Consider the following 9,704-nt stretch of genomic DNA (forward strand, 5'->3'; position numbering starts at 1 on the left):
AGCAATGTTGTTGCAATGTATAATATTAGCAGAAGACTCCCTGGGGAGACATATAAGCGGGTGTTTAATATTCTGCTTGTTCCTCAGTCCATCTCCCTGCAGGCAGAGATGTTAGAGCATGTTCAAAGTTCAGTTGAAAAGAAAAGATCTATGAGATTAAAAAACAATACTAAACATGTTACTGTAATTCAGAGAATTGCTTTGCTGTAGCATTTTTGTTAAATTAGAAAATCATAAATTAACAAAGTTAATATGCTCTTGAAATTTTTATTCCTACTGATATTTTCAATTAAACATACAAAATAATTCCCACAGACCTATATATCAGAAGGTCAAACTAATATAGATAAACTTAGAAGCTGAGTTAGTTTTCCACTCAAATACTCAATTATGAACTAGTTTTTGAACAGAGTTAGCTTGTACTTTGTTTTTTTTTCTCACAATACCTCATTGATGTCTTCATAGAGCTCAGATTCAGTCTTGAAATTTAAATCCACTAAGAGTATATAGTAAAGTGTGGAACCATTCGCGTGTTAAGAAGATGTGAAGTAGTGCATACAAATGAATTTTATGCAACAAAGTGCTGTTGTGAAGTGTGGCCCTGAAGATTTTCAGAAAAATGTTGGATTCTCAAGATCTGCTTAGATTTGAAAACTAACCACAACAGCATGTTGCTGTTGCCTGTTAGGTCCACGGAGCTTTAAAATAATTTTATCTTCATTGCATTGTATTCCAAAGATTTGGTTTCTTGTTCTGGCACTACTACTAATCACTGTGTGACATGAGACAACTCACTGGCCTTTGGGTTGCTAAGTCTTCAAATCTTAAATTGAGGTCTTGTTTTTAGGACTAAGATTTTTTTCCCAGGTCATATATTTGGCTTATATTGGCTCTTAATTCTTCATCCCACTTTAGATAAACTCGGTGTTTCCCAGATTACATTCTCTGGAGCCCTCCTTATCCCTGAGGTGCTAACATGGTAAGGGAACACTGGTGAGATACTATCTTTTGGAAATTCACCAGCACTCTTACCTCTCAAAGGACTAAGATATTTTGAGGTTTCAAATGAATGCCTTTTCTTACATGATACTGAAGGATGTAGAAGAAAATAAAAAATCATAGAACCATAGAACTCATTGAGTCCAACGCCTTATTCTTATTAATGGGAAAAATGAGGCCCAGAGAGAACTAGTTAAGGCCCTAGAGCAAGCAAGGCTAGAAACTAGGTCTCTCTGGCTGCCAGTCTACTGACTTTTCCTCTACTCCAGGGTGTTTTGTCAACAAGGAACTTGTGTATTTCCAAGAGTGATTAGCAACCTCACACATAAAATTCAGTTAATTAACTCAAAGTTTTACTTTCCATTAAAGGTTCTTGGTATGCTATAGCTATACAATCTTGAGAGATATTTACAAGTGCTTCTTGGGCAAGTAAGGTAGTTAGCAGTGATAGCATTTGAGGCTAATCTTGGCAGGATTCACTCAAGAATCTGTGGTCAGCTAGCTAGAGACCATCCTAAAAACAAAATATTTTGTCACGATAAGTCAAAAAAATGCTCACTGTGCTTTCTGACATTCACTCCTCCGTCATTATGCCAGATGCTGTTTCTGACCTCTGCTGGGTCAGGCTCAGGATTGGAAAGGTGTGAGGGGGCGGGGACAAGGATGAGGAGCACATATGTCTGGTCCTCTTGTCATCTGGCACTGGGAGCTCTTTACATAGCAAGTGCACACTTACTGGCTCTTGTTCTCATGGGGACCTTTTGGTGCGTTCATCAGAATTCTGCACAGGGGACCTCTGACTATAGGTTCCTACCACTTTGTTGAGGTCACATCACACCGTGGGGTAGTCCTCTTTGGTGAGAAGTTCAGCCTTCTCCTTGCAGGGTCATTTGTCTTTCCTCTTAGCTGCAGTCTAATCTAGCCATATTCTTTCAACTTCAGATCTATTCTCTTAAGAGTCAGGCACCAGTCTCTGTGTCCACCAAATTCCTGCGGTCATCTACCAAGTTTTGGTTGCGTCTCTCACTGGGGAGAAAGTGCCCCATTCTTCTCCCCCATGAGGTGGGGAGGGGCACACTGCAGCTCAGGAACAATGTTCTCTAGCACTGACATCCTCCCTCCCCAATATCCTCAACGCATATATGAATTCTTTGTCTTCTCTCATGTAGCTTGAAAGTGGGAACCATGCATTACATTTGCATGCTTTCCCAGTTTCTCAGCACACCCAACATATATAGTTTAACCTCTCATTTTAGGATGTGGGGCGCCTAGGGCACTCACTGGATTATTTTCAGCCCTTGATTCTTGCTGAAAAAAGTACATAAGAAGCGTAACTTCAGTTTCTTCATCTGAAACATTTTGAAGTTGGACTTCTTGATCTTTGGATGTTGCTTTGGACTGAATTGTGTCTCCTCTCTGCTCCTCAACACCTCCAGATTCATATGTTGAGGTCTTAACTCCCAATGTGACTGTATTTGGAGATAGGGATTTTATAAGGTAATTAAGATTAAATGAAGTGATAAGGATGGGACCCTAATCCTATAGGATTGTAGGCCTTAAAAGAAGAGGAAGAGGGAGAGGAAGAGGGAGAAGGAGAGAGAGGGGTAGGGGGCGAGATAGAGAGGGAGGGGGGGAAGAGAGAGAGAGAGAGAGAGAGAGAGAGAGAGAGAATGTCCCTCTCTTTCTCTCTCCACATGCAAGCAATGAAAAATGACCATATAAGAACACAGTAAGAAGGTACCTTTCTATGAGCCAGGAAAAGAGCTCTCACCAGAAACCATGCCGAACCACGATCTTGGACTTTCCAGCCTCTAGAACTGTGAGAAAATAAATTTCTGCTCTTTAAGCCATACAGTCTGTCATATTTTGTTATGGCAACCCAAGCAGACTAATGTAGATGTCTTCACTTCTAAAACTCTGAAAAAACCTCTCAAACGTCTCATGGCCTATGAAAGTTCCCATATCTTTAGGAAAGAGTTCACCTCACTCCTCCAATGGCATTTAGACTCAGGGAAGCCTCTCCTTGACTGCTGAGGCTGTTGGTCTGCCTTTACCCATCATTTCCAAACTGAAATCCAGCCATGGCACCCACACTGTTAATGTTATCTCAACAACAAATAAGCTCCACCCCTCACCCCCCAACTACTCATTTTCTCAGATTTCTAGAACTTGGCTATCTCATGTACTGATTTCCTCATCCATGACATCAATAGTATAGCAATTTCCTGTAAACTATGTTTTGATCATACTGAAATATATTAACTGCGGTGAGTGATGAAATTGCCAGCGCTGTTATTGTGTGAGCCACCCTTTGGGAACAGTGACAACAGTGAGAGATTGCATTCATGACTTGAAATTTGTGATCTCCTCTGAAGCCAGAAAAATGACATTTATTTGGAAGGAGGAAGTGGAGGACAAAGAACAGTTATTTTAAAATCATCTTATCTACACATTAAGCTATTTGTCTCTTAGTATCGGAATCATGCTTGCATCCACAGCAACAGTTTGGGAATAAGGAAAACGGAAAGCTAAATTTGGGGGGTTCAAAAGATGTCTCTCTCTTCTCTCAACTCCTAGAGCACCTTTTGTTGATACCAACCATTGACATTTAAATTTTAAGCTCTTTGGATATAGGGAATGTGTTTTATCATCCATGCATCTCTGCAAGCTCCTAACAGAATCCTTAGCAGGAAAATAATCCAGATAAAAATCTGAGCATAGAGCCTATCTCATAATAAGCACTCACTAAATATTAGCTGTCATTATTATTAATTCAAAGAAGGTGCTCATTAGTTGCTGATGGATTGATATCTCTTTTGCAACTACTCTCTGTGTCATCCATTCGGTGGAAAGTTATGTGAACCTGTAAAACCTTATTCTATTTTATGTTAGGGTTAGGGATCGAATAACCATGGGGAAGTATAAATGTTTTTTGACCTATACCTTCAATTAAAATTCAGTAATTTTGAGCATGTTTTGTACGTATATGTTTGTGTACACCGAAATTTAATCACATAGAAGGACAAGTAGAGGTTGCTTTGTTTGAAATTACTCTCTTAAATGATTACAAGTAATGCTTGAGTCCTGGTTAAAAAAACTGCCAAGTCTTCTTGCATCAAAGTCCCAATTTGCATATCACTTTACATATTGAGTCCCAAAGGCTTCCATTCAAAGAATGGAAAATAAAATTAAATGAATCAATTAGTGTATCTTATTGCAATTGTATTCAAACCCAATATTAAGGGCATTACATACAAATTACATAACAGATTTAGAAAGCAATTCAATTTAATCACATTTTAGATTAGGAGGAACAGGAACCCAGTCAAGAGCATGAGAGAAATGCCAGTCAGCTGTTGTACTGGGGAGCTTGGGAGGGGAGTTCTTGTCTGTCCTTGTTGGAATAGCTCTGGGTATTGCCAGAACAAGCTCATTGCTGCAACCCCCACCCTAGGCTGGGATTTCCAGGAGGGGCCTTGGTCTTTCATAACAAGTGATTCTGTTTAGTCTGTCGCTTTTTTGACCATTCGATTCTGGTAATGTTAGAATTTTAAACCTGATGCTGAATAGCCACTAATTTTGTACAATATCTTTGTGCTGGGGAACTTTTTGGAATGTTCAACTGCTCTGTGCATATACTTTGCCCCTCCAGCTGTTTAAAAGTGTTCCTTCCACCTTATTTTCTGAGGCTCTTTCACCCAGCACAGTGTGGGTATCTAGACCTGCACTGTCCAATAGAGGACCCCCTAGTCACGTGACTAGCATAACTAAAGAATTGAACGCAGAATTTTATTTCATTTAAATTAGTTTAAATTTAAAAAACCCTGATACCTGATTCAGTTATTGCAAGACTTTTCATTATGCTTGGGCCAACTTGCATAGTTGGCTTGGGCCAACTGTATGAATCTTTTCAACTCTACATTTTATGAAATTTAAAAACCAATCAAGTATTTAGCATCTGTTTCGAGATGTGTTGTAGGTGTAAAATACACATCAGATTTGTTAGTATGAAATAAGGATTAAAAATATCTCATTAATCATTTTTAGGTTGATTATATGCTAAAATGATAATTCTTTAGATACATTTCATTAAACAAATTATATTATTAAAATTTAACTTGATTTATTTCTTTTTACTTTTTTAATGTGGCCATTGGAAAATTTAAAATTACATGGACGCCTTGATTTGTATTTCTATTGGACAGTGCTGGGCTAGACAGAATGAAACCAGGGAATAAAGATGCTAATATTTGCTTTTTAAATTCAGATGCCACAGTTCACTAATAAGGTAGGCTATTTAGAACAATACATGCTTTCTTTCTTTCTGCTTCCTCCAGACAAGGTAAAGATTTCTCAGTTGGAGAGAATAAGACGAAAAGGAGCAGATGGGCATCTAAAGACTCACCAGTATCCCTCTGGGAGTCACAGTCTCCTGCCTGTGCTGAGGACCCATGTGAGCTGTCCTCTCGGCCAGGCAGTGCAGATCAGGTACCACTCATAGCCAGCGCTCTGAAGCAGGCTGGCCTGTGCCCCATGACTCTGTTCAGCTCTCACCCAGCCTACCCTGAGGGGCAACTCCACTTTCCACCTGCGCTATTTTCCTTTCCTCAATGCCCTCTCTTACTGCTCCTGGCTACTTATAAGTGGAGAATGGAGTACTGGACACTGGAGGAGTGGGGATATTGCACAAATGAAGCCATTGCCCCTGGCCTAGGGGGAACAAGTCAGACCAGCTCAAGATCTGTTAAGGCCTGGGCAGAAGTTGGAGACAGCCTTCCACCCCTGCTGACTAACTGGTTTCACCTTTTATAGGACTATGTGGTCTTTTGAGATTTCAAAAGAAATCTTTACAATATGGCTGTACATTGTGTTTCTGTTTTTCACAGTATTTGCTCAATTTCAGGGCAGTATTTGCCTTGTGGCTCGTGATTCACACTTTGTTTCCCTCTCTGAGCTCTGCTTCCCAGATCAGGTTATGAGTCATTTCTATGAGTTCACACAGTGGGGCAGATTGTATTGCCCCAGATGGTTACAGCAGTATCTCCAGTCTCATATGCTCTTCACAACCTTGCCATTCTCATCAAAAAATGGAGTCTATTTCCCTCTCCTTGTGTTACCTGCCCTCCCGAAATGGTCCCCAAAAAGGGTTTTTCTGCCTGGTGTCATTCGAGCCAATAGAAAAAACCGAGTTCAGTTCAGAAGCAAAGGAAAGCTTTATTCTTTGGTCAGAGAATGGAGAGGTGTGAGCACACGCTCTCCGGGACAGGCCATGGGTGGGGCTGCTTTATAGGGTCTGGTTAGCAGGGAGGGGGCAGAGTTCTTGCGGGGTGGGCGCTGCTGCACTGGGCTGAGCTTCTGCACATGGCCCACCCCCACCCAGCTGAGATGTTGGCACAGCCATTTCGCACTAGGAACTCTGATCTGAATAGCTGGGTGCGAGGCCTCTGCACACGGCCCCCTATGAACAAGTGAAGCTGGACTGAGCACATTCACAAAAGGTTAGACTTTATTTTATTACCCAGATTCAATTCTTATTTCCTGGAAATTGTCGGTGAGCTTTGCTGGTGACAGACTCCTACTCTGTCCTTTGTCCCGCTCCTCATTCTTGAGGGGTGCCAAGGGGCACAGGTCTGTCTTCTGTAACTGCTTCCTGCTGATTTGGGCATTGTCATAACCCCAGGTGGATGAGCAGAGCTTCTCCCCAGCTGCCTGTAGATGTGTTTGATTGTCCCCAGGCCTCAGGCTTGACTATTGGCATCCCTGAGTGACCACCTTTTGAGACAAAGGACATCAGACAATTTAGGATGCATGGCCCAAATGTTATCAAGAGAACAATGATCACATGTCAAATTTTCCTAAAAATGAAGGTATCTAGATCTTTTGCCTGTAGGCACAAGTGTGTCCTGATGTTGAGGCTCACTGCTGGGGCCTGATTATTCCTGGTCACACTTTTGTTGTTTTTTGGAAGAGAAGATTCAGGCCAGAGAGAGGTTCGCACGAGTAGTCTAGGGGTCCGTTCCCCTTAGGAGTGAGCTGATTTTCTGGCTGCCAGTTTTCCAGGTTTCTAGGTTCACTTGGTCTCCTGGCTGGAAGTGGTGGAGGGCCAGGTCGGTGGGTGCGGGCAGCACCTGGTCACCATATTCCCTGAGAGCTTTCATGGTTTCTCCTACCTGGAGGGTAAATTGAGTTGTTCCATTTCAAGGGGTTAAGGGGTCTCTTTTTTAGGGCTTGGGGAATGGGTCTACCATACAAGAGGTCAAGTGCACTTAACTTTAATTTATCCCTTTGGTCTAACTGCATTCGAAGCAGGACAATCGGAAGCAACTTAATCCAATTTTCTCAAGTTTCCTGACATAGCTTGGCTAAGGCCTGTTTCAAGGTCGGATTAGATCTCCCTACTTTCTTCAATGATTGAGGTCTCCAGGTTGAGTGCAAGGTCTATTTTATGCCAAGGGCACTCATTATTTCCTTCATCACTTTTTGAGACACAAATGCTGGAACACTGTTGCTTTGTAGGGATCTTGGGAGCCCAAACCTTGGGATTGTTTCTTTGAGTAATGATTTAGCCATTCGGCTGCCATTTCAGTTCTAGTAGGGAATGCTTCTATCCACCCAGGAAATGTCTATTAGCACCAAGAGATACCCGAAATTGCCCGGTATTCTCGGCATGACAGTGAAATCAATCTGCCAATCTCCTCCAGCACATGTTCCTCTGGTCTAAATGGGCCTTATCTTGGGGCCTTTGGTGGTGGTGGGGGTCTGGTGTTGGGGTTGTTCATTGTGCAGATGGCGCAGGTCTCAACTATCTGACTGATTATCCTTTACATGCCAGGAGTTACCATGACCTCAACTAAACAATTACATAGGGCTTCCTTCCTATAGTGAGTTCCTTGATGGGACTCCCTAATGGCTTGACAAGCTGCAGTTTGGGGAAAGAAGTACTGCCCATGTTACTATTCTAGGGCTACCCTTTTGGCAGTTGTGTCTGTCTTGTTTTTTCCCTTTATTACCTCTGCATCCTCCTTTTGGTGGCTGCGGCAATGAATCACTGCCACTTATTTTGGAACCTGTACTGCTTCTAAGTTATTCTCTGCAGTAATCCTACCTTTTTCTTTCCAAATAGAACAGGGACAATGCCCAATAGGGCCTCCCGATGGAGAGGGTACTGTTTTCTATTGGCCACGTATGTCTGGGTTTTAGATGGACTCTCACGGGACTGGTTCCTATAGCTCATCCCACCCGTCCCTGGGCCCAGACCTCAGGATTTACTCCAGGGAGGTCAACTTGCTCTGTCCCGGGAGGTGTGTCCTCAGACATAAACATTATCATCTTTGCTCTTTGTCTAAGGGGACTCCAATCTCCAGTTTGTCTCCCATTACGTGGATAGTAACCCCCAATTTTTTTTTTTTTTTTAGTAACCCCCAATTTATATAAGATACCTCTTCCTAGCAGGGGTACAGCGCATTCAGGGACATAAAGGAAGGAGCGGGCGAGTGTGTGTTTGTCCAATTTACATTCTAATGGCTCTATGAATGCCCATCCTTGGGCCTTCCCTGATACCCCCATAATTTTACAATTCTTGTGACGCAGTTTGCCTGATCTGGTGTTCAGAACTGAGTAAGTAGCACCGGTGTTGTACGGACCTTCCTGAGTTGGTCCCCAACAAGGGTCCTTCTGCCTGGTGTTTTCTGAGCTAATAGAATGAGACTGAGTTTGGTTCAGAAGCAAAGGAAAGCTTTATTCTTTGATCAGAGAATGTAGAGATGCGAGGTCTTGCTCTAGAGTACACAGTCCCCCTGAAAGGTCCTCAGTGGGGCTGCTTTATAGAGTACTGGGGGTGAGGGGTGATTCTTGTGGGTCGGGCACAGCTCTGCCGTTCACAGCGCTCCAGATCCTAGTGCCAGGTGCAGCATCTCTGCAAACGGCTTGCCACTGCCATCTTGAATTGCAGTGCTGTGGGCAGCACTTCTATACACAGCCCGCTGAGCTGAAGTGTTGGGTGCAGACATTTTGCACTAGGAACCCTGGTCTGAAGTGCGAGGCCTCTGCGTGTGGTATCCTATGAGCAAGTGAAACTAGACTAAGCGCGAAGGAAAAAAAGATTAGACTTTATTTTACTACCCATATTCCATTTTTATTTTCCGGTAATTTTTAATGGGCTTTGTTGGTGACACTTGAAACTGATTGGGACTTTATAACTGTCTTTTTTTTCCTTCCATTTTTATTGAGTTATAATTGACATACAGCACTGTATAAATTTAAGGTGTACAGCATAATGATTTGATTTACACACGTCATGAAACGATTATCACAATAAGCTTAGTGAACATCCATCATATTATCCGGAGACAAAATAAAAGAAAAAGAAAAAAATATTTTTCCTTGTGATAAGCACTCTTTGAATTTACTCTCTTTAATAACTTCATACATAACATACAGCAGTGTTAATTGTATTAATCACGTTGTACATTATGTTACATAACATTATATTACATCACATCCCTAGTACTTATTTATCTTATAACTGGAACTTTGTACATTTGGACCGCCTTCATCCAACCCCTCACCCCCCAACCGCCTGCCTCTGGTAACCGCAAGTTTGTAACCGTCTTGATGAGTAAAGTGTGGCAGAAGTGAAACTACTGTATGTGACTTCTAAGCTAGCTCCTAGAAGATGGTATGGCTTCCACCTGGTGCTTCCACCT

The sequence above is a fragment of the Balaenoptera physalus genome (assembly GCF_965194825.1).
Source record: "Balaenoptera physalus genome assembly, chromosome: 5".
NCBI classification, from domain to species: Eukaryota; Metazoa; Chordata; class Mammalia; order Artiodactyla; family Balaenopteridae; genus Balaenoptera; species Balaenoptera physalus.